At 43.7% G+C, this 25666-nt stretch overlaps 1 protein-coding gene across 2 annotated transcripts in view; it reads left to right on the top strand.

Annotated features, from left to right (window-relative positions):
• The window catches only part of KCNQ4 (potassium voltage-gated channel subfamily Q member 4), a 284528-nt gene that overhangs the window by 199219 nt on the left and 59643 nt on the right, over nucleotides 1–25666 (top strand). The window lies entirely within an intron of this gene.

Here is a 25666-nt window from a genome sequence, read left to right as displayed (position 1 = left end):
TGCTCAGAAAATGGTTTGGTATGGATTTTGGAAGGGGGGTATAGAGGGGAACCTCACTTTTTTTTATTTATTTTTTGAGTGAAGTCCCCAGACCAGAACAGCAGACCTGTCATTATAGTGAACGGGGTCGACGGCCGTATCTAGTCTCTGACAGTCGCAGCAGAAATCAAAAAATTCATGCTGCTACAATTCACACCTGCCTACATCGACAGTGTAAATGTAGCCTTATAGAGTGAAATCACTGCAGTGGGCAGGGTTTCTGTAAACACTGGTAATACAGACTTATTGCAGGTGTAACAGGGTCTCTTTAAAACTGTGAAGTTATTATTCATACCAAGTCCAGAGCAAAGGCTCCCACCACATTTCACAAACAAGGCAAAGTAATTTCTCTTAAGGCCCCTTTCACATGGTCCTGAACGGCCGCTCCATGCAATCCTATGAAGCGTCGGATGTCAGCGGAGACATGTCCGCTGACATCCGACCCGATTCGATCCGCCAAAATCAGACGTATGGCGGTACGTCCCCATCCGTCCATGGCGTATCGGATCGGGTGAGATTGATGAATACGGACATGCACAAGCCCCTCTCCGCTCAGTGAGCAGAGAGGGACTTGTCACCCGCTGGCTCAGCGGAGATCAGCGGGAAGATCTCCCACTGAGCCAGTGGGAGCTGGCGGACTCTGTAGCGGCGGAGTCCGCCTCGTGTGAAAGTAGTCTAATGCCCCGTACACATGATCGGAATTTCCGATGGACTTTTTCCATCAGATTTTCCGATCATGTTTAGCTCCATCTGAGTTTTTTCACCTGAAATTCCAATGAATTCCATCGGACTTTAGATATAGAACATATTCTATATTTTTTCCGATGGAATTCCATCAGAATTCCGATGTGATTTGGCCGGGCAAAAGCCTGATCGTGTGTACGCGGCATAAGTTAGATCTGAAGCAAAGCAGTAATTCATAACAACGCAGGTCCTCGATATGTTTAAGCTGCCAGCAGAGGCATTTGAAGCTGAACTGTAGGAAACACAAAACATTTTTTACTACAGCAGCACTCCCCAGCTTTTTTGGCACCAGGGACCCAGGTTTTGTGGAAGACAATTTTTCAACGAAGCGGGGGGTGAGGGTGTGGGGTGCCAGGGCTTATTCACATAGTGTGCGGTGACAGATGTTTTACTGCATTGTAAGATGTCTATCACTGCAAGGACACACAGAAAACAATTGCTTGCTAGGTGTCCCATTCACACTTTAACACAGCCTATGCCTGAGCTGCAGTGTGCTGTGCACAATGCCAAATTGCATGGCAATGTTTACTTCATTGCCCTGAAAACTTCAAATAAAGTTTGTACAAAACAAAACAAAAAAATGGTCCTGAATTCTGCACCATGTTGCCCCTACAGCAGCCAGGAACATACTGCTGCTGAAGCAGTAAAGCACTCTGGCAGCTCCATATTCCATGTGAATTCCTGCTGTGCGGCCCGGTTCCCAACACGGGGTTGGGGGCCTCTGATCTAGAAGACTTGGTAAAGCACTTTTACTTAGCTGATCTAACACTCCTGCAAGCTTCTCTATGCTGCTAGCTAGACTGGTCTTCAAGGCCCCTTTGCCCCTATGCCCCGGGGGTCTAAGATACTCTGATGCCATTAATTTCAAAGTAGGGACGCAGAGGAACAATCCACTGCTGGAGCATAGGAGAGTGCCATCTGCTGGAGAAGCAGAGTATCAGGTTAGTAAAACTGCTTTTTCAGCCTCTAGACATAAACGAGTTGATAACTCTAGGAGTGTGGTAGTGGTTTTTAGGTTTCCTGAAGTTGGAGTTTAAGGCTATCCAAACTTGCTGGGTTAGTTGCCACTGGCACTTGAAATCATTTGCAGGCATCATACAGGTAACAACTGCAAGTTAGAATACAGGTTGAGAGAACAACAATATGGCAAGCAGGACATTTCTTAGATGGGGTTTTTTCACTATTATTTTTTCACTTGCTCTGCATAATCTGGAAAACTGGATGGTTGAATCAGACACAATTAATACAATTCACTTAAGGTGTGCAGTCTTTAGACCAGTTACCTTGAAAATGGCACATGAGATGGAGTAAGGATCATTTGTCCCCGCAGGGCTCTTCACATGATCAGCATATTAAATATGCTGAAAACAGCTTTTTTTTTAGTTCATTGTGCATAGCTACTTTCGGTGTTGTGGAAAAATATTTTAGTATTCATTGACCATGCTCTTTTACATGATATAGTCAATATTTGCTCTGGTTAAATTGACAAAATGTTGTGGATTCTAACGCAGCCTTTCTGACTTTGATAAATAGTTTAATTAAGTATTAAACATTCATATGCCTTTCTTGTAGAAATATTTTCTGTAACTGAACTCTAGCACATCCCAGTTACATCATAATGATCTGTGTCTGAATTAGGATGAAAATATTTGTAAGCTATAGTAACCCATAAAGTTTTTTTCAGTGCATTTTAGCAAATAAATTTACACATTGCTTATACACCAGTTGTAAAATGTATATATCCTGGCTTGTGACGTCAACTGACCATGGAACCCCTTTTTAAGATTAAAGATTTATCTGTAAAACTCCATTCGTAACAAATGAATTTTCGTATAAATTTGTTAGTATTCGTACATTCGGATCAATTCGAACATCCGAATAGCTGAAAGTACTAAAATACGAAAATTACGGAATTGCGAATAAGCAAAGTAACGAACAAGCGAAAATATGAACGTATGATTGGACAAACTTACTAAAATACGAAACACCGAAACAGCAAAAGAACGAAAATTACATTTATAATGAATGATTTGCATTCCGTATTTTTAATCCTTTGTCTGTTCGTAATTTTGTATATTCGTATTTTCATTCGTATGTTCGTATTTTCATTTGTGTGTTTTGTAAATCCATTTCTTTGTCTGTTCGTAAATTTGTGTACTCGAATCGTTCTTTCGAATGGGCACTGGGCAGTGTAGTTAGTGAGTGATGTATGGTACTTAATATCTTAGCCAATCAGCTTATCTCTTTTGTGCTGAGTCACATTGGACAGTGTAAAGCCTGGTACAAACGATCGGACTTCAAACAAACTTTTCCGTGGATTTTTGCATGAAGGGAGTTGGCTGGGCACACCCAGAGCATACACACGGTCGGACTTTGCACCATCGGACTTTTGTTGCCGAAAAATTTGTCCATTTGCAGAGTGAACTTTTTTCCGATGAAAACCGAAAAAGTTTGTCCGATGGAGCGTACACACGGTCGGATTTTTTGGAAAACTTGCTCATTTTAAAGTTTGTTGGCAAAAAGTCCGCCCGTGTGTACGAGGCTTAAGAGAAAGTCTATCTTATTATGGATAAGCCGCGTGTTGAAAATGAAACTAAAATATGAGATTGTGGGGGCGTGGCCTGACAGGCAATGGAGTAGGACGCGTGGAGACAGAGCTCCTCATGATATAGAATCCTGGCTGACAGTCTGCGCTTATATCCTGGGGCCAAAACTGAACTGACACCGGTCGGAAGGTCAGGGGAGTGGAGAGAACATGTCGCCGCCAAAGAAATCATCCTCTGCGGTCGACAAGCTGGCCAAATACAGGCATGACGGCGGAGAAGACCAGGCCAAAGATGGCGCCGGCGGGGAACAGGGAGAGGACCGCCAGGCTGCTGACACGGCGAAGGTGCTGGAAGCGATCGCTGCGCTGCAGGGCACACTGACTACTAAAATTGACGAAGTCAAAATAGACATCTCACTCATGAGACAAGACCTGGCCACAGTAAGAGACAGGGTCACAGAAGCTGAAAACCGGATCGGGACGGCAGAGGACATCCTGCACCCCTTACAGCAGGAAATGGAGGAACTAAAGCGCCAAATGCACCAGCTCCATGCTCATCAGGATGAAATGGAGAACAGACTCCGCCGCTGTAATTTGCGGTTCATTGGATTACCGGAGAGAGCGGAGGGCAGAGAACCAGCCGACTACCTGGAAAACCTTCTGATTAATACATATGGGAGGGAAGCATTCTCAGTGATGTTTGCGGTGGAGAGGGCACACAGGATACCAGCTAAGCCCCCACCTGAAGGAGCACCCCCCCGCACGTTCATTGCAAAGTTCTTGAACTTCAGGGACAGAGACACCATTATGCGGCTTTCCAGAGAGAAGGGGAATATCAAGCTGGGAAATGGCCACGTGGCAGTCTTCCCGGATTTTTCAAGTGAGGTGCAGAAGAAAAGGGCGCAATTCCAGGAAGTGAAACGCAGACTACGTGTACTGCACATCAGATACTCCATGCTGTTCCCAGCCCGACTGAGAGTGGAGGAAGATGGAAAGGCCCAGTTCTTTGACACACCTGCTGCGGCCGTAGCATGGATGGATCGGAAGGGAAGACAGGAATGGTCCTGCAACTGAGTGGTCGTGAGTACTTTTACATGGGGGAGGTGAGGGGAAGGTGGCTCTAAGACACCCCAGGGGGGACCCGAAGTCCTGGATCGTTATGGGGTATGACAGTGATGCTCTACAGACACCCCTGGGACAAGCGGTGATATGCTTACTTTCCAGCCCCCCCCCCTCTCCCCCATAATCAGTTTCATCTAGTAATTTGTGGGAGGCCAGGCTGGAGTGGAAATGGCCCCCCCTCGTTACCTCTCCCCCCGGGCTCGGGGGGAGACAAATGACTTCCTTATAAGTGTGCCCCCTTTATTACCAGTTCATACTTAGCACTACCCCCCCCCCCCCCCAATTTTTTTGGTGATTTTTTTTCTCCCCCCTTTTTTTTCTTTTCCTTTTGGATTAAGGCCTGGCCTAGAAACAGGGGGCACCGGATTGGTGTCTACATAGATAAACCAACATTAGCAATAAAGACGGTTCTTATATGCAGTATGACGCACTAAATCCTTATATATAGGAGGAGCCCGGGCCTGTTTTTGCCTGGGAGTACTGTTATCCACCGCGCTGGATCCAAGCCTGGATCAGTGGACAATCGTCCCCATGAAACAGTATGCTGCAACACTTATATTTACAGAAACAAGAATTGTGCCTCCAGCTAGGTTTGAAAGCTGGATGTTTTATGTGACAATATTTTTTGTTATTTTGTTCGGGAACCATATGCCTACACCAGGTTTGGGGGGTGATGGGCTGGGTGGGGGGAAGGTTGCCTACGGGCGAGGTCACCGTTGTGGCCTCCATAGGTTAAGAATGGGTTTAATGTGTTATGGAGATGTGAAGGGGTGGATACGGGGATGCGGGAGAGAGAATGGAGTGTGCAGGAGTCAAAAGAAGATGCAGACTGCCAGTGAAGTGTGGTATAGGCCGGGTAGACTGAGAAATGTATATATGATGCCAATATGACTACAATTAAATTTTTGACTTGGAATGTCAGAGGGGTAAGAGATAAAATTAAAAGAACGGCTGCCCTCGCATATTTAAAAGCTCAAAAAGCGAACGTGATTGCCCTAACCGAGACTCATGTTACAGGCCATTTGCAGGCTGCTCTGAAGCGTCCATGGATTGGCTGGGCGTACCATAGCACACATACCAGTTTCTCCAGGGGCGTGTCACTGCTGGTAACCAAGGCCACTCCATTTGAGCTTGTAACACTGGAGTCAGACCAGCAGGGGAGATATTTGTTCATAAATGCATTAATCGGTGGTGTCCCTATGGTGTTGATACTGTGTTATATCCCCCCTCCGTACAGCTCTGAAGTTGTGATGGCAGGCTTGGAATTTATGGCTAGGCACCGGAATGTCCCGGCTGTATGGATGGGGGATTTTAATATGACCATGGATCCACATATGGATCGTCCGGTCGGTGTGGGAAGGAGGGAGGGAGTCAATAGACAGACTAGGCTGAGTAGACTATTTCAGGAATTTGCATTGGTGGATGTTTGGAGACATAGAAATCCGGAGGTCAGAGCATACACGTGTCATTCGACGAGTTACGCTACTATGTCACGAATAGACTACGTACTGATGTCAAAACCCCTGTTGCCGAGAGTGGTGGGAGCGGGCTTCGCCCCTCGTGCCCTTTCGGATCACTCCCCATGCTGGGTGCAGATGTCCCTGCTGGGGGTCGCACCCGAGAGGATCTGGAGACTTAACCCCTACTGGCTGACAGCCCTGACAGACCATGAAAGTGTGACCAGAGAGCTGACGTTCTTTTTTTCGGTAGGGCAGGACGCAACCTGGGTTAACGGGCACTGGGATGCATTTAAACTCCACGCACGAAGGATTATAGACAACAGAATAAACAGGCTTAAAGCATCCTCGAAAGCAGTAGTCTCCATGTCTGAGAAGGTGCTGCGGGAAATGGAGGGGGACTACAATGTACAGCCATCTCTAGAAAACCTTGATAGGGTCAAGTTACAATCCCGGGTGGTATCACAACTACTCATGGAAAAAGCTAAACAGAGAGTATTTTTTGGTAAAGCCAGGGTGTATGAGCATGGAGAAAAAGCCGGAAAGATGCTGGCATATTTGGCGCATATGGAGGACAGGCCCCCGGTGGTGGTATCTCTGATAGAACCGGACGGTTCGGTAGTCACAGATCCCCCGAAGGTGGCAGATAGGTTCAAAAATTTTTATGGGGACCTATATAGATCACAGTGCCATAATACGCCAACCGAAATCAGAGATTACTTACATAGATTGCAGTTTCCCAGATTGAATTTGGAACAAACTAAGATATTAGAGGCCCCAATCACCACACAGGATATAGATAATGCAGTGTCACAGCTAGCCAAATCTAAGGCACCGGGACTGGATGGCCTACCCTTAGAGTTCTACACCACGTACTCAGAGATTTTAGTCCCTAGACTTAAGGATTTGTTTTGTTCCATTTTTGAACTGGGAATACTTCCCTCTTCTATGCAGGAGGCCCAGATCATAGTGCTCCCAAAGCCGGGCAAGGATCCACAATACCCAGAGTCATACAGACCGATATCTCTGTTGCCGGTGGATATTAAGATCCTGGTCAAGGTGCTGGCTACTAGGTTGAATGAGGTTATTCTTTCCTTGGTGCACTCGGATCAGACCGGGTTCATGCCCGGAAAGAATACAGCAATGAATATACGCAGATTATTTATAAATATTCAAGCCCAACATGACAATATGGGGACAAGAGTAGTGGTGGCGCTAGACACGGCCAAAGCCTTCGACTCGGTCGAATGGCCATACCTGTGGGAATGCTTGAGGTGCTTTGGATTTGGACCAAATTTCATTAAATGGGTACAGCTTCTATACCAAACCCCTAAGGCTAGAATTTTTGTCAATGGCTGGCTATCGGACCAGATCTCCCTGGAGAGGGGTACGAGGCAGGGTTGCCCCCTGTCTCCGCTATTATACGCTCTGGCGGCGGAACCCCTGGCTATTGCTATACGGACATGCCCGGAGTTGATCGGACTTAGAAAAGGAGACAATTGGGAAAAGATAGGATTGTACGCTGACGATACGGTTCTCTACTTGGCGGACCAGGGCCCTTCACTAGCGGCGGCACTAAATATCATAGAAGACATAGGCAGATTCTCAGGGCTCAAAATAAACTGGGACAAATCTAAAATCCTCCCATTAGACCAGTTTCCCCCATCGATGACTCAATCGGAGTTGCCATTGCAAAGGGTGGCAGAGGTCAAATATCTTGGAGTAATAGTCACCAGAAATTTACAAGACTATGTATCCCTTAACATAGACCCTTTATTTGCGATCATCAAATCTAGAACCCAGGCGTGGGCGAGGCTACCTTTGGGGGTCATGGGAAGAATCAATTTAGTTAAGATGATCTTACTTCCCAAAATCCTATATATGATATGGCATGCTCCCTTGTATATCCCGATGAAGATCTTCAAGCAGATGGAGGCATTACTAAACTCCTTTGTATGGGGATCGGGCAGGCATAAGCTAGCATGGCAGGTACTTAAGAACCCCACAACGGAGGGGGGATGTTCCCTCCCAGACATCCAAGATTACTATGTAGCGGCACAACTTTCTCATCTGTATCACTATAATAAAACTGAGTCGAGGAGATATGGGTCGATGGTTTGCAATAAACCGGGAAGTGTGTTCCACACTCCCTGCCAGGTAGTATTCAGGAGGGGACAGGGTGGATGTAAAACGCCACAGTTTGGCGCAGGAATGCTCATACATCTCCAAAAAATATGGGACATAGCCCTTAAAAAGCAAAATAGATCACATATCCACTCGCATACGCCATTATGGGCTAATGGAGGTATGCCAGAACTAGCTTCTGTACCGGACCCTCAGGTGTGGGCCTCGTATGGGGTGCTGTTCCTTTCCCAGATCATGACAGAAAGCGGAGTCAAGCCATTCTCAGTGGTAAGAGGGGAGTTCTCCCTCCCACAACAATTCTTATTCAGATATTTACAGCTCAGACACGCACTTAGAAAACAGATGGCATTAGGGGCGGTGGACCTGAGTGTCCCGCCGGTGCTGGATGTCATCTTTGGAGCCGACTCAACCAAACTTATATCCAACTTGTACCAAACCATTAGACAACGTAGGGTGAACAGGATAGTACAGGCAGCGAGAATACAGTGGGAGCAGGATGTAGGCCCAATTGAGGCAGAGGACTGGGGGGAAATTCTGGAAGGCATGAAGACTACATCCCCCAAGCTGTCAGACAGATTGACACAACTATACATAATTCACAGGGCATACCTGACGCCACTGAGATTGACAAAGTTCCAACCCACTCGGAGCCCGCTCTGCCCCAAGTGCTTATTGGCGGAGGGCACCTTCTACCATTTGCTGTGGCAATGCCCGGACATGCAAGCATATTGGCTACAAGTGACGCAATTCCTACATGACAACATGGGATCGCCGGTGGGAATGGACCCTAGATTGTGCCTGCTGGGTCTGATACCAGATGTTGAGGTTGACAAGTACCAGACCATTTTTATATTAGAGTCACTCTTTATAGCAAGAAAAGTGGTAGCTAAGGCATGGCTGCGAGCGACGGCCCCGTCCCTGCAGGACTGGAAGAGGGAAATAAATGCTGTACTGCCTTATAGGAAAATGATATATATGCATAGGGGCCGCCCACAAAAATTCTCTAATGTATGGGATCGGTGGCTGGAAGATGGGGAAACATGTACTGTATAATCCACAAGGGATAAGGGGGAGGAGGCGGGCGGAGGGCAGAAGGATGACGCCTGAAAACATGGAGATTTGAATTGAGGTATTCTATGAAAGACATGTATAAGCTGATTGTAATAAAGTCATATGACCCTACCTGGAATGTGATGTCAATACGGACAGCCTTGAATTTTGAACACACGTGTAGTAGAACAGAAGGAAATGTAACTTCTGCAATGCATAACCTGTACACCCTGAATACATCTCAATAAACTTGATTTTTTCTGGTTAAAAAAAAAAATATGAGATTGCGAATGACCGCGCCGCAATGTATTTATGAAAGTACAAAATTACGAATCCATTCTAAGCACGGTAATAGACACGAATCAACGAAAACAAAACAATGTTATGAATCAACGGAAAAGGCAATCTCATATAAGTAACAATTACTAAATTACGAATAGTGTACCGAATAAACGAAAATTATTATCTAACAAAATTATGAATTTCGAATCAACGAAAATAAATTAGACTTACGAATCATTCAGTATCAACGAAAATAAAACTGTTACGAAAATACGAACGGGTCCGAATAGGAAAACTTGCATATTACGAACTGGTCCGAATAGGAAAACTCACGTCTTACGAAATTACGAATATTCACAAATCTACGGAACGAGACGAAACAAAACAAAAAAATACAAAAAAATGTTGTTGTGCACATGTCTAACAAGCACAAAAGCGTAAGGGTTGATTAACTAAAGTCAAATAGGCTGTTCACTTTGGAAGGATAGTTGCACTATTCAAGTGCAGTTGCTCCAGAGCTTAGAAAAATGAGATGAAGTGTCGCTTTTCACTTTTTCACAGAGTTTAAGAAAAGTTTTGCTACATTAAAGCGGAGGTCCGCCTAAAAAAAAATATTAAAAGCCAGCAGCTACAAATACAGCAGCTGCTGACTTTTAATAAATGGACACTTACCTGTCCAGGGTGCCCGCGATGTCGGCAACCGAAGCCGAGCAATCTCTTGGCTGCCCCTGCCGCCATCCTCGGTGTGGAAATCGGGAAGTGAAGCATTGCGTCTTCACTTCCCGGTTCCCTACTGCGCAGGCCCGAGTCCCGCTGCGTGTCCTCACTGGTCCCCACTGTCTTCTCGGACCAGTGTGTTTCCCAGAAGACAGCGGGGGGAGGGGGGAAGGGGCGTGACTCCCCCCGGAGTCTATGCCTGGAAGTGGGTGCAAATACCTGTATTACACAGGTATCTGCACCCCCTCCCCCCGAAAGGTGCCAAATGTGACACCGGAGGGGATTCCAAAAAGTGGAGGTTCACTTTTTGTGTGGACCTCCGCTTTAACTAAGCTCTGGAGAAAATGACTTTGCAAAGTAAACAGCCTATTTGCCTTTAAGTAAATGAACCCAATTGTTTTAGGTAATCACAAAATAAGGAGAACCTACCTACCCAAGAGGCATAAAGAAGCTTCAACCCCCACCAAACACAAGATATAATAAAAGTGGTCAGTATCAGTAAAGAGGTTCAAATATCTCCCAGATATACTACGAGAGGCATTCAAGTCAAACCGGGACTTTTAATTTTACAGGTATAAAAAGGGATGCTAACATGGCAGTAAGCAGCAAGTGTGTCCTATTACTGATAGGAGGTGCACTTGTCGCGGGCCAGTCCAGAGACTGTTAATCAAGATGGCAGACAACAGTGTTAGTGCGTTTCTTGTGAACGAAGGGATAAAACCTGTGGATATCTACAGAAGATTTCAAGCACAGTACAGTAATTTTAATTCACTACCCCTGGTTTAAACCATTCAAATGTCTTACTACAACTGAGCGCTCAGCTGCAGTAAGATATTTGAATGGTGTAAACCAGGGGGTTTCTTCATCAGAAGGCTCCCTTACATCTTGTGTCTCTCATCAGTGTGCCCCCTTACATAATTTGTCCCCTTACATTAGGTGCCATCATCAGTGTGTCCCTTTACATCAGGTGTCCCTATCAGAGTGTTCCTTTACATTAGGTGTGCCCAGAGTGCCTCTTTGCATCAGGGGTCTCCATCAGAGTGCCACCGTACATCAGGTGTCCTCATCAGAGTGCCACTGTACATCAGGTGTCCCCATCAGAGTGCCCCCTTACATCAGGTGTCCTCATCAGAGTGCCCCCTTACATCAGGTGTCCACATCAGAGTGCCCCTTACATCAAGTGTCCCCATCAGAGTGCCCGCTTACATCAGAGTGCCCCCTTAAATCTGGTATCCCCATCAGAGTGTCCCCTTACATCAGGTGTCCCCAACAGATTGCCCCCTTACATCAGGTTTCCCCATCATCGTGCCCCCTTACATCAGGTGTCCCCATCAGAGTGGCCTCTTAACATAATTTGTGCCCATCAGTGTACCCACACTAACATAATGTGCCCATCAATGTGTTCCCTTAAAATAAAATGTGCCCATCAGAGTGAACCTTAACATAAAATAATGGGCATGCTGATGAGCACATTTCATGTTAGGGGGTACTCTGGTGGGCACAATTTATGTTAAGGGACACTCTGATGGGCGCCACAAAACATGCCCATCTGTGTGCTTCTTAACATAAAATGTGCCCATCATTGTTGCTCTTAAAATACAATTTGCCCATCAGAGTGTCCCTTAACATAAAATGTGCCCATCAGCATGACCCTTAACATAAAATAAGTAGCATGCTGATGGGCAAATTTTAGGTTAAGGGGCACCCTGATGGGCAAATTTTATGTTAAGGGACACTCTGTTTGGCACAGCAAAATGTGCCCATCAGTGTGCCCCTTAACAAAATATGCCCATCAGTGTGCACCGTAACACATTTTTGCCCATCGGTGTGCACCTTAACAGATTATGCCCCACATACCTTGAGGGCAAGAGAGAGAGCCCATTTGGCAAGCTGCAGGTGGCGGAAGCTGCGAGATATACCTTGCATGAGAGCAGGGAGCGGCGAGCAGCAAGGCGCATGCGTGATGTCACGTCCGGCCTGGAGTAAGAGTAAGAGCCGCGGTGAGAAGCAGGAGGCGGTGGCGCGCACACGCGACATAATTGGTTGCTGGGAAACCCCTGGTCCAAGCAAACCAGTGACCTCGCTCTGAGTGATTTCCATCTGTTTGGACCTATAAAAGAGTTCCTCAGAGGTCCGCATTTCATCACTGATGATGAGGTAAAGTAGGCTGTCCTAGGATGGTTTAGGCGTACTGACAAATCTTTCTATGCTGAAGCTTTCCAGGCATTAGTTAAACACTGGAATAAGTGTATAAATATAGCAATGGAATATGTTGAAGAATAAATGCAGTTTCCACTCCATTTGTTCTTTTATTATATAAACTCAAAAGTCCCAGATTTACTTGAATGCCCCTCGTAGTATACAGTCAGGTCCATAAATATTGGGACATCGACACAATTCTAATCTTTTTGGCTCTATACACCACCACAATGGGTTTGAAACAAACAAGGTGTGCTTTAACTGCAGACTTTTATCTTTAATTTGAGGGTGTTTACATCCAAATCAGGTGAAAGGTGTAGGAATTACAACAGTTTGTATATGTGCCTCCCACTTTTTTATTAATATTTTTTTTTACTAGTAATGGCAAAGATCGGTGATTTTTATCATGACTGCGACATTATGGTGGACACATCGGACACTTTTGACACATTTTTGGGACCATTGTCATTTATACAATGATCAGTGCTATAAAAATGCACTGATTACTGTGCAAATGACACTGGCAGGGAAGGGGTTAACCACTAGGGGGCAAGGAAGAGGTTAAGTGTTTCCTAGGGAGTGTTCTAACTGTGTGGGGGCTGGGCTACCTGTGACACGACACTGATCACTGCTCCCGATGAAACACCGGGCTTATAGGCATTAAAGGGGAGTTCCAGCCATTTGTATGTTTATTAAAAGTCAGCAGCAACAAAAAGTGTAGCTGCTGGCTTTTAATAAACAGGCACTTACCTGCTCCAGCGCTCCAGCGACGCGCCGGCCGGGGCTCCGCTCCTCTCCCCCCCTCCCCAGCCGGCGTCTTCATTTTCAGTGTGGGCACCCGGCCGTGACAGCTTTCGGCTTCACGGCCGGGCACCCACTGCACGAGCGCGAGCGGCGCGGCACTGCGCATGCGCGAGCGGCGCGGCCCGGCGCCGTGTAATTGGCCAGGAGATCGCCTAGGACCTGTGAAGTGTCCTAGGCGATCGCCTACAGCAGCCACTTCCTGAAGGCGATTAAGCTTAGTCGCCTACAGGAAGGAGGAAGTGGGACAGGAAGTCCCACTCGTGCTGAAGCCCCCACTCCCCCCCAAAAAAAATTACATGCCAAATGTGGCATGTAAGGGGGAGAGGAGTGGGTTAAGAGGAAGTTCCAAATTTGGGTGGAACTCCTCTTTAAGCATAAACTCCATCCGTCAGTTAAGACACCGGGCTGCAGGGATTCCGCTGAGCAGACATCCAATAGTGAGCTTTAAAGCTCGTAGGTAAAAGGTCCCAGTTCATGGATGTAGAAAAGAAACGGACCATAGCATAATTCCATATTAAAAATGTAATAAAGTAAAAAATATCGTACTTACAAACATACGAAGTTTAAAAGCATATAAACAAATGCCAGCCTTCCTCCTTCCGTTGAGCGCGGTGACGTCAGTGTACGCCGTCCCAGATGCGTTTCTTCATTAACAGACGTTCTCAATGGGGATGGGCGATACACTGATTCACCGCATTATAACCAGACCTCGTTCTGACGTGCAAGGAAGTGGCAAACTAAAAACGCCATATTGGATATGGGAAGGCAGCATTCAAGCCTATAGTAATGCCAGGACTGCTCGCCTTATAACGAATCCTTCCTATACATTAAAAAAAGGGGCAAGATTAGAAAATTACCCAAAGAAAGTAACAATAAATTAATCCTAAGAAGGACGTGAATTTAAACACGATCCTAATAGTGGATTATGCGACCAAAAAATACTATAATTTCCAAACCCCAGCGCACTGCCCTAGGTGCTATATATGCAATCAGCAACCCCTGCTGGGAAAATTTGGTTAGATATCTGTATCTATTGTCTCAAATGGACTAATGTAGCCTATGCGCGCGCTGAAAAAACCCTGCAAAAAAGGAATGTTTAAATTGACAAAAACAAACCTCCCACTACTGTGTCAATAAAAAATGTATGTGAACCACAACAACGTATGGCCTGTAACTCATATTACAACCAATCACATTAGAACTTAAATAGCTCAAACCAATATGTGAAGGTGATATGTAAACACAGGTATATATAAATTTACCGTGAAAAGTGACCTATATTATATGAAAAAAGGGGGGGGTGGTAAATACCCCAAATTTACATATGCTAAATATCTCAAAGTAGGAAACAATTTCCCATATTAAAGTGTATATATAAAAAATAAATATAGTGGGCCAGATTCAGATAGGTCAGCAGATCTTTAGATCCACGTAACCTATCTGGTTTACGTTACGCCGCCGCAAGTTTTTGAGGCAAGTGCTTTATTCAGAAAGCACTTGCCTCTAAAGTTGCGGCGGCGTATCGTAAATCCCCCGGCGGAATTCAAATTCCGCAGCTAGGGGGCGTGTAAAATTTAAATCAGGCGCGTCCCCGCGCCGAATGAACTGCGCATGCGCCATCCGCTTAATTTCCCAGCGTGCATTGCTCCAAATGACGTCGCTAGGACGTCATTGGTTTCGACGTGAACGTAAATTACGTCCATCCGTATTCGCGAACGACTTACGCAAACAACGTAAAAAATAAAAAATTTGACCCGGGAACGACGGCCATACTTAACATAGGATACGCCGCATATAGCAGGGGTAACTATACGCGGAAAAAAGCTGAACGCAAACGACATAAAAAAAATGCGCCGGGCGGTCGTTCGTTTCTGAATCGGCGTAACTCCTCATTTGCATATTCCTCGCGTATACAAACCGAAGCGCCACCGAGCGGCAAGCGTGAGATTGCAGCCTAAGATCCGACGGTGTAAGTCACTTACACCTGTTGGATCTTAGGGAGATCTATGCGGAACCTGATTATATGAATCAGGCGCATAGACCTGACCGACGGAACTCAGAGATACGACGGCGGATCAGGAGATACGCCGTCGTATCTCTATCTGAATCTGCCCCATTAAGTGTAATCAATATGTGAAAATACTAAGTACAGAAAAAATATGTAAAAAATATAAAAAATGTGTCAAAAAATACGTATGAACATAATATATCATATATATTGGATATATCAGTTTGTATTGGATATATCAGTTTGTAAATGGATAGAAAACTGGCTGAAAGCCAGAATTCAGAGAGTCGTGGTTAATGATTCTTACTCTGAATGGTCCAAGGTTATCAGTGGTGTACCCCAAGGTTCAGTGCTGGGACCCTTACTTTTCAATATATTTATAAATGATATTGGGTCTGAGATCAAAAGTAACATTTCTGTCTTTGCAGATGACACCAAGCTATGCAGTGGAATAACGTCCTTACAGGATGTCTCCAATTTACAAGCCGACCTCAATGCTCTGTCTGATTGGGCGACTAAGTGGCAGATGAGGTTTAATGTAGATAAATGTAAAGTTATGCACTTGGGGGCTAAGAATATGCATGCATCATACATACTAGGGGGAGTACAACTGGGGGGGTCTGTAGTGGAGAAAGATCTGGGGGTTTTAGTTGATCATAAGCTCAATAATGGCATGCAATGCCAAGCTGCGGTTTCCAAAGCGAGCAAAGTCCTTTCTTGTATTAAGAGAGGTATGGACTCCAGAGACAGAGATATAATTTTGCCCCTGTACAAATCATTAGTAAGACCTCATCTGGAATATGCAGTTCAGTTTTGGGCACCAGTTCTCAAAAAGGATATAGGAGAACTGGAGAAAGTGCAGAGAAGAGCAACCAAACTGATAAGAGGCATGGAGGAGCTCAGCTATGAGGAAAGATTAGAAGAACTAAATCTATTCACTCTTGAGAAGAGGAGAATTAGGGGGGATATGATCAACATGTACAAATATATAAGAGGTCCATACAGTGAACTTGGTGTTGAGTTATTCACTTTACGGTCATCACTGAGGACAAGGGGGCACTCTTTACGTCTAGAGGAAAAGAGATTTCACCTCCAAATACGGAAAGGTTTTTTCACAGTAAGAGCTGTGAAAATGTGGAACAGACTCCCTCCAGAGGTGGTTCTGGCCAGATCAGTAGATTGCTTTAAGAAAGGTCTGGATTCTTTCCTAAATGTACAGAATATAACTGAGTACTAAGATTTGTAGGTAAAGTTGATCCAGGGTAAATCCGATTGCCTCTCGGGGGATCAGGAAGGAATTTTTTCCCCTGCTGTAGCAAATTGGATCATGCTCCGCTGGGGTTTTTTGCCTTCCTCTGGATCAACTGTGGGTATGAAGTTGGGTGTATAGGATTTTACTGTGTTTTTTTATTTTGTTTTTTGTGGTTGAACTGGATGGACTTGTGTCTTTTTTCAACCTGACTAACTATGTAACTATGTAACTATGTAACTATGTAATAAAAGATTATGTTTGAATATGTGAAAAAATAATATTAATAATGAAAAAAACGAAAAAACAAAAATTTATATATATTGATATGTGTGCAAAAACCGTCCTTATTGAAAAAGCCCATCCTTGCATGACACAACAAGTGCACAAAAAATGTTTTTTGAAACAATCAAGCGTTATTAATAAATGCGTTTACATCAGTATCAATGTTTAGGCCATAAGAGGTATAAGTCTTTAGTCGGTGTATCCAAGCCATTTCGAGCTTGGATATCTCCTTAACCAAAGAACTCCCCCTTTTCCATGAGCTCATAGATAAAGTACAATTGCCAACCCTCTCTCGGAGGACAAGCCACAGGGCAATATCCAGGTAGTTTAAGTCACCTCAATGTCAGAAGGGTGTAACAGCTCCTGGTATGCAGAAGAGCACGTAAAAGCCATCCAGGGGTACCAAGTACTACAAAACTGTTCTTCTCGGTTATATAAAGAGGCTGTAAAGCTTTCAATGTTCTTAAAATCATCAATTTTTACCTAGTCAAACTAATTTTGGGTTAGCAATTAGCTTCTTCCCCAGGGATGGAATACATGCCTTGGCAGTGTTCAGGAGGAGGATTGTTAAAAAAGACTTGTATCGGTTAAGTGGCAAATTATTAAGATGTAGTAAATAGTAGTGGGATGACCACCCAGCTCTACTGACGTAAGCTGACCGATCAGCTGTCTGACACACTCCCAAAATGGGTGAACCTTCGGACAGCTTCAAAAGATATGCAGAAGTGCACCCTCTTCTGAAGAACAGCGCCAACACAGGTTGAATGTTTGCAGGAAGATCTTATGAAAAACTCCAGGAGCCTGGTATTAACGTGAGTGTGTAGGAAGTTTTATTGCATAGGTTTTTAAAAGTAGTGTCTTGGATAGGGCCTGTTTGAGCTATGGTAGTTGCCAGGAAGTGACAAATCCGATACGCTGCCAACGTCAACACTTGGGTCTACCATCTCCTGAATAGACAAGAGTGGGAAACAGCCTTATGGATTCACAAAGTGTAGGAGGCAAAATGTGCCTGAATCTAGGAGTCGATTAATGTGTCTGCATTTGTTAAGAAAATGCAAAGTGTTTTCTGATTGGATGAAGTGGAGATTATGAAGTCACTACTCCACCTCCTCTAATCAGAGAAAGCTTTGCATTTATTGAGAAAATGCAAGGGTTCCCTAAATTGTGCCTATACTAAGAAGGCAACACCCTGTGTTCAGTAAATGGTAGGACCTGGAAGACAGCAGTGATCACTGTACTAGAGCATACAGAAATTTACCTTCAATATACTGCAGGCCACAAGGAAAGCACACCAATTTCTATTAGAGAGGTTACCAATACTAACATATAGAATACTGACAAAGATAATGAAAACAAGCACAGACATATTATGAAACTGAACTGAACAAGAATAACATAATAAAAGTGTGACGATTATTATTATTATTATTATTATTATTATTATTATTATTATTATAATACAAGATTTTTTTTTAACAGAAAAGTTTTTATTTATCAGACACAATTACAAGAGAGATAGAAAGGTACACAGTACATCAGTGTGTATATAAAAAGTATGAACAATATATGATTACAGAAGGGTTCAATGAGAAATCATACAAAAGTAATCAACCTGATATTCTAAGGCACTCGGAGGGGGATATCCCCCTCCGAGTGCCTTAGAATCAGGTATAGAAGGGGAAGCAGAAGCCGCAGATATCCCAGTCTAAGAAGACCACCACACCTCTGAGCCTCCGTTCACGACCAATGAAAGCTATAATTGGTATTTGGCCTTGCCCTCACCCAGGTCCCCTAGATCTTATCAAATTTTTTTGGACATTTGCGGCTCATGTATATCAATTTATATAGGGGTAAGACCTCTATTGTGAGACTGTGGGTTGGCTAATTTCAATTTAAACAATATTGTTTTCCTGACATAGAAGGCTGTGTAAAAAATAAACAGCTGTTTATGCTTGTTAGGGGTAACGGTATCACATATACCCAGTAGGAGAACCCTTGGATCGACAGCCACATGTAGCCCTCCAATCTCATTAATTTCTCCCACTACCTTCTTCCTGAACTCCTGTATCAGAGGACAAGTCCAGACCACATGGATGAAGGTCCCTACATCACTCAGACATTTGGGATTATACAAGATTTATACAAAGCCAACAGTTTACGCAGCACTTTACAATGTAGAGGGGGCAGGACAATTACAATACTGTTTAATACAGAAGGAATAGGAGGGGCCTGCTCATAGAGCTTACAATCTAAAAGAAGAGGGAGGTGGTACAAAAGGTAATAGTGGTGGTTCTTAAGTGGAGGTGGGGTGGGCTTCCCTGAGTAAGTGAATTTTTAGGGATCGCCTAAAGGCGGACAGGGTAGGGGCTGATCGAACATACTGGGTCAGTGAGTGCCAGAGGATGGGAGAGACTCTGGAGGTCTTGGAGGTGAGCAAGGGATGAGGTAACAAGGGAGCTAGAGAGCAAGAGATCTTGGGAGGAGCGGAGAGGGCGCTTTGGGCGAAATCTCCAGATGAGGTTGGTAATGTAGCTGGGGCAATATTGTGGATAGCCTTGTATGTTGTGGTTAGTATTTTGAATTTTATACAGTGGTTTTGGGGAAGCCAGTAGGGATTAATAACAATAAAGTGCAGCGCAAAAACATATAAATTAAGTAATAACACAATTGATAATCAGATAAAGTGTACAAAAATATATATAAATATATATAAATATAACTCTAATATTAACACAAAAAGAAATCCATAAAGTGCATCAGTGAAAAAAGTCCAAAAGGTGCTCCAAATAATGAAGTGACTGATTGTGATTAAATCTCAAAAAGCTGTGATCGACAGGAAGGTTCCTTCACCAATAGCTAAAGATGGCCCCTCACCTCAGCCATTCGACCATGGCTAGGTCACAAAACTTTTGAGAAAACCTCCAAGGTAAATGTAAGGACACGTCCAAGCTTTAAAGGTTACCAGCAGGCAGCAGACAGCTCAATACTCCCAACGACCACGGAGAAATATATAAAACAAAAAGGGGACAGACTAGTGCTCTCTGTCTCAAACTGGATTTAATAGGTAAAAAACCAAAAATAAACTCACATTTTACAACACTCAGAGCCGAGTGTGAAGCGTATCATCATAAACGGAGCTCCAAGGCTTCCGAGTCTTTACACAGCTCACACGTCAGCGTTGGGTCGGCGAGCGCGGGTGACGTCACGAAGCTCCTCCCCCTCGTACGCGTTACGTTCCTATGGGCGGAACTTCCTCAGCGTGGGGTCAGACGTGTGAGCTGTGTAAAGACTCGGAAGCCTTGGAGCTCTGTTTATGATGATACGCTTCACACTCGGCTCTGAGTGTTGTAAAATGTGAGTTTATTTTTGTTTTTTTACCTATTAAATCCAGTTTGAGACAGAGAGCACTAGTCTGTCCCCTTTTTGTTTTATATATTTCTCCGTGGTCGTTGGGAGTATTGAGCTGTCTGCTGCCTGCTGGTAACCTTTAAAGCTTGGACGTGTCCTTACATTTACCTTGGAGGTTTTCTCAAAAGTTTTGTGACCTAGCCATGGTCGAATGGCTGAGGTGAGGGGCCATCTTTAGCTATTGGTGAAGGAACCTTCCTGTCGATCACAGCTTTTTGAGATTTAATCACAATCAGTCACTTCATTATTTGGAGCACCTTTTGGACTTTTTTCACTGATGCACTTTATGGATTTCTTTTTGTGTTAATATTAGAGTTATATTTATATATATTTATATATATTTTTGTACACTTTATCTGATTATCAATTGTGTTATTACTTAATTTATATGTTTTTGCGCTGCACTTTATTGCTATTGATCACTATTGGGATTTCTATTTGAATTTATCCTCCAGTGCTGGCTTGCATTTTTAAAGTTTTTTGTGTATTTTAAAGCGCGGAATTTTCTTCTTTATTTTTAGCCAGTAGGGATTGGCAGAGAGGAGCAGCAGTCACTAATCAGGTAGTAAGGTGTCTAGCAGCAGCATTCCTAATAGACTGAAAGAGGGATATTCTGTGTAAAGGTAGGCCAATGAGGAGGGAGTTGCAGTAGTCAAGGTGGGATATAACCAAGGAGTGAAAAAGTTGTTTTGTGGTGTCGTTAATCAGGAAGGGGCGAATTCTGGAAATGTAGCCAGTGATTGGATGTGGGGGCTGAAGGAGAGGTCAGAGTCTAGAATTGCATCCAGCACTTTGGCATGTGTTGTGCCGTTGATCTCAATTGTAAAGTTATGGGAGGGGATTGGGGAGGAGAAAATATTACAAGCTCCGTTTTTAGAAAGATTGGGTTTGAGAAAGTGGTGTGACATCTATACTGAGATAACCTGAATTGGGCAAAGGAGAGCACAGCATATGTGTTGTTCACTTGCATTCTGAGTTTAATGTTAGGTAGATGGTAGTACTCTCCTGTGGTCAAACTCTAAACATGCCTGACGAAGGGGTCCTGCATGGCTCTGAAACATTGCACTTATCCTGTTGTGATGTGATTTTTCTGCAATAAAAGTGTTAAACTGCAATTTGAGATCCATGGCGTGCTGCCTAGTAATAACATTGTTGGGAGGTCTATTAATTTACCTGCTACACTTACAATTGTCAACTTTTGTTAATTTAGCTAAAAACTTTACCCCAAAACGGAAAGACTGTTTTGTAAATGTTAAAGCCGATCCTGACATTGTAACTCTGGAGGAGCTGCAGAGATCCACAGCTCAGGTGGGAGAATCTGTCCACAGGACAACTATTAGTCCTGCACTCCACTAATCTGGCATTTATGGAAGAGTGGCAAGAAGAAAGCCATTGTTGAAAGAAAGCCATAAGAAGTCTCATTTGCAGTTTGCAATAAGCCATGTGGGAGACACAGCAAATATGTGGAAGGAGGTGCTCTGGTCAGATGAGACCAAAATTAAACTTTTTGGCCTAAAAGCAAAACGCTATTGCAGCTCTCCAAGGGAGGCTATGTTGATTCATCATAGATTCAGGGTAGGCGTCAGTGTAGCCACCCTAGCCTGATTGTTAGGTGAAAACAAAGGAAAAAAGCCTAAATAAGAAAGCTAACGCAACAACATCTAAGGATTTGTAGGCTACAATATACTACATTTTTGCATTTCAATACACTTTAAGTTAGGTAGAGGAATGCTAGAAACTTTTGTAGCTTTTTTGTTGTCTGTTGCAGATATTTCCTCATTTCCTTTCTGGTAAATGGTTGTCCCCAGAACAGAAAGTGAGGGGAAATCTCTTCACGGGAGCCCCAGATAGCTGTAAAACCTGACAGGGGTTTTGGGGTATTTTGGTATTGATACACTTTAGGCCTTCAAAGTCTGGTATTTAGTCTGCAGATGTCTAAATATATTTTCAGTTTATGACCAAATTATATGGCTAGTGCAGCAACAACAAAAGCTATATTTTGCAGAGACCAACTGGGAATATGTTTTTTTGAAATGTACTTGGCCTATTTTAATCGGCAGGTGTGAGGACATGCATCTTGACCAAAAGGTTACAACTAAAAACGTTGTATTTGCAGTGGATATAATTGCATTAGCTGTACTTATAGGGCCAAATTCAGGCATTGTAGAGAGCAGGAATGCTGTGCAAAGGGCAGTAACCCTTGGTAAGAAGATATTATTTTAGAATGAAAGATGGTTTTTAAAATGTTTCTCTAGATTTCTGCAACTAACCCATTCCTTTTGATATAAATAAGCATGATAGTTCATGCATTGATAAGAATGTGGAGGTCTTGTTTAAATAAAGGGGAATTCTAACGTCTAACCACATAATTTTCCAATATAGTTTATACCCTTTCACGTCTGTCACATGTGCTCAGGGTGAACTTGCTCTCATCTGTGAAAAACATAGGGAGCCAGTCACGTACCTGCCAATTTTGGTGTTTTAATGATAAGTGCAAATCTCCACAGTGCTGGGCAGTGAGCACAGGGCCCACTAGAAGACGTCGGGCCCTCAGGCCCCCCTCATGAAGTCTGTTTTTGATTGTTTGGTCAGAGAAATTCACACCAGTGGCCTGCTGGAGGTCATTTTTTAGGGCTTTGGCAATGCTCACCCTGTTCCTCTTTGCACAAAGGAGCAGATACCGGTCCTGCTGATGGGTTAAAGGGGTTGCAAAGGAAAAAAATGTTTTTTCATAATAAGCATCCTTTACCTGCAGACATTCCTCTTTTCACTTCCTCATTGTTCGTTTTGCTCAGAAGTTGCTCTATTTCTTCTCTGTTCTGTTCACTTCCTGCTTGTCTGATTGTTACTCACCACCGTGATGGGAGGCTTTACTGCGGTGGTCAGTGACGTGCTCGCTTCCTCCTGGGAACTACATCTGTGTGGCAGGACACTCTCTACGTGTTAGAGACTTTAAGGAGGTGTGAATTACTGGGTGTGCCATAATGCATACTGGGAAATGTAGTGCTTACATGAACGAGCGCCGCAAACCAGGAAGTGAATGAGAGAACAGAAACTAGAACGCCGGAGGTGATATAGATGAAGGAATTTATTAGGTATTTACTTGTTTTTTACAGAATCGTTACACTATTCTGTCTGTCTACCTTGCAGACATTAATTTTAGGCAAAACATTTTTTTTCCTTTACAACTCCTTTAAGGACCTTCTACTGCCTTGTCCAGCTCTCCTAGAGTAATTGCCTGGAAGGGTGAAAGGACTAAAAAAGGGAGGAACAGAGGAAGAAGAGGAACATACCCCAACTTATCTTCAGGTTCAATTTCAAGGAGGAGAAAGAGTTTACCCATTCAGAGATTCAGTTGGACCGTGAGCATCGATCCAGGTGGACCAGACCTTATCAAACTCTTTGGGACCATTTCTACTCTTATAAGTCAATTTGTGTAGTTGTAGAACTGCGTCAACCGCAGACACCAAAATAGTGAGCATCGGCGGATTGGGCTGCTTCCATCCATGGAAAATCTCCCTACGTGCATAGTAGAATGTAAGGAATTAAGATAATTTCTTATATCTAGAGGCTACAATATCTTCCATAATACTCAATGGCGCCAGTTGGGGATCAAGCTTCAGAGACCAATCGCAAAGCTCATTCAGGTCTGCAATTACAGGCGGATAGCCGGGCACTGTCGCACCATATGAAAACAGGTTCCAGTAGAGGACAGGCAGCGCATACAGGTAGGACTAATATTCAGGTAAATAACCACCAAACTCTGAGGGGTATAATACACCCTATGAAGAAACTTCAACTGGATGAAGAAGTCCCTAGCTGAAATCATCTTGCCTATATAAGAGTCTACACGGTCCTCTTAGTCATCAGTAGTGAGCTCTGGTATATCTGCCTTCTACCTGTCAAAAGTCCTACTGGAGGTGGGAGCATATGAGTCTGACAAATTAAGATATAAGGAGGATAAGGGTTTGTACATCCCAGGCGTTAAATTGACTTGATGCTATACTCTGAATAAAAAGTGTTCCTTTAATTTTTTTGGAGAAGTTTATATTTATATTTATATTCACCATCTAGGAAGTTTTTCTGATAAATATATTGTCAGAACAGTGTCTACTGATCAACAAAACTAGACAATTTAATGTTAAATTAAACCAGATCTCTGCAAAGTGATTTAAATTATGTACAATTAAAATAAATTACCGTACTCTATATAAGTATACATAAAGAGATGTAATTTTGTTATAACATCATATTGCAAAATGGCACTTGTAGAAACAGTATGTGTTATATTCATTTCTTTAACGAGAATGGAGTTGTCCTTTAAAGTATATATAAAGTAAATTTTTTTTGTATAGCGGAGGGAATAGTTAATGATCCTGTGAGGTTTTTATGCCATCTGTGTCCCATTCTGTTCTGTAAACACAATATAAAATGGAAGGCTATACAGTATCTTCAAAGTGAGGTAAATCCTCCTTTATACTAGGTTCACACCTATGGCCCCGTACACACGTCCGAGGAACTCGACAGGCAAAACACATCGTTTTGCTCGTCGAGTTCTTTGTGAAGCCGCCGAGGATCTCGGCAAGCCGAAATTTCCCATTGAACAACAAAAGTGTGGGAACTCCCACCCAAGATCCACTTTCCCACCATAAAAAAAAAAAATGATACGCTCATATGCATAATTACTAAACCGCAAGTTTTTTTTTCTTTTTTCGATTCACTGTACCTTAGTAATCCTTTATGTTACTGGCCGCTTCCTGTATATGGATTCATCGGGTTGTGTGCGGGTATTCCATCACTTCCTCGAAGAAGAAGCAAGTTCTTTCTAAATCCCGCGATAACTCACGACCGACCTCCGCAATGTCTCCTGGGAATAATGACAAAAGCTCCCAGGAGACATTGTGGCATCGAGGAAGTGACGGAATACCTGCACACTTCCCTAATGAATCCATATACAGGAAGCAGCCAGTAACATAAAGGATTACTAGGGTTTGCCTGCCCCTGACAGTGACTCGAGCTGGGCATCGCCGCTTAGTGAAGGATTGGCTCGGGCGACTCGGCTGCTCTCGGCTGCTCTAGCCCTACAAAGGGAAATGAGTTCCTGCTGTGAAAAAAGTGCAGGAACTCCGTTCCCACGCGTTCCCGCAGGACTTGAGCCCTGGTCTGTGTATTTTTGGAAAGGGTCAGGGACTTTTTTTTTCGCAGCAGATTGCATTTTGCGTATAATAGACTTCAATGGACCCGCACCAAAAACGCAAGTCTTGTCAAAAACTGCCTACTGTCATTTTTTTTTTTTTTTACACCACACCTTTTTTATTTGGTGAATGATGTACCCCATACTGATTGACATATGAGGGAGGCCAGGATCTTCCAGATTCCAATAATCCTCCCATCCGAAAACCAATACAACCACCGAACAGGTTTGTGGGGAAGAGGTCCCTAGCCCAGTCAACATGGGGGGCAAGGTGCTTTGGGGGGGCAGAGACCCCCCCTGCCCACCCCCTATGTTGAGGGCATGTGGCCAGGTATGGTTTAGGAGGGAGGGTGCTTGCTCATCCCCTCTATTTCCTGATTATGTTGTTAAATCAGTCTTGGCCTTTATCCAGTCTCTT

This window comes from Rana temporaria, chromosome 2 (assembly GCF_905171775.1).
Source record: "Rana temporaria chromosome 2, aRanTem1.1, whole genome shotgun sequence".
In the NCBI taxonomy this organism is placed as follows: Eukaryota; Metazoa; Chordata; class Amphibia; order Anura; family Ranidae; genus Rana; species Rana temporaria.
This window is presented reverse-complemented; position numbering and strand designations above follow the sequence as displayed.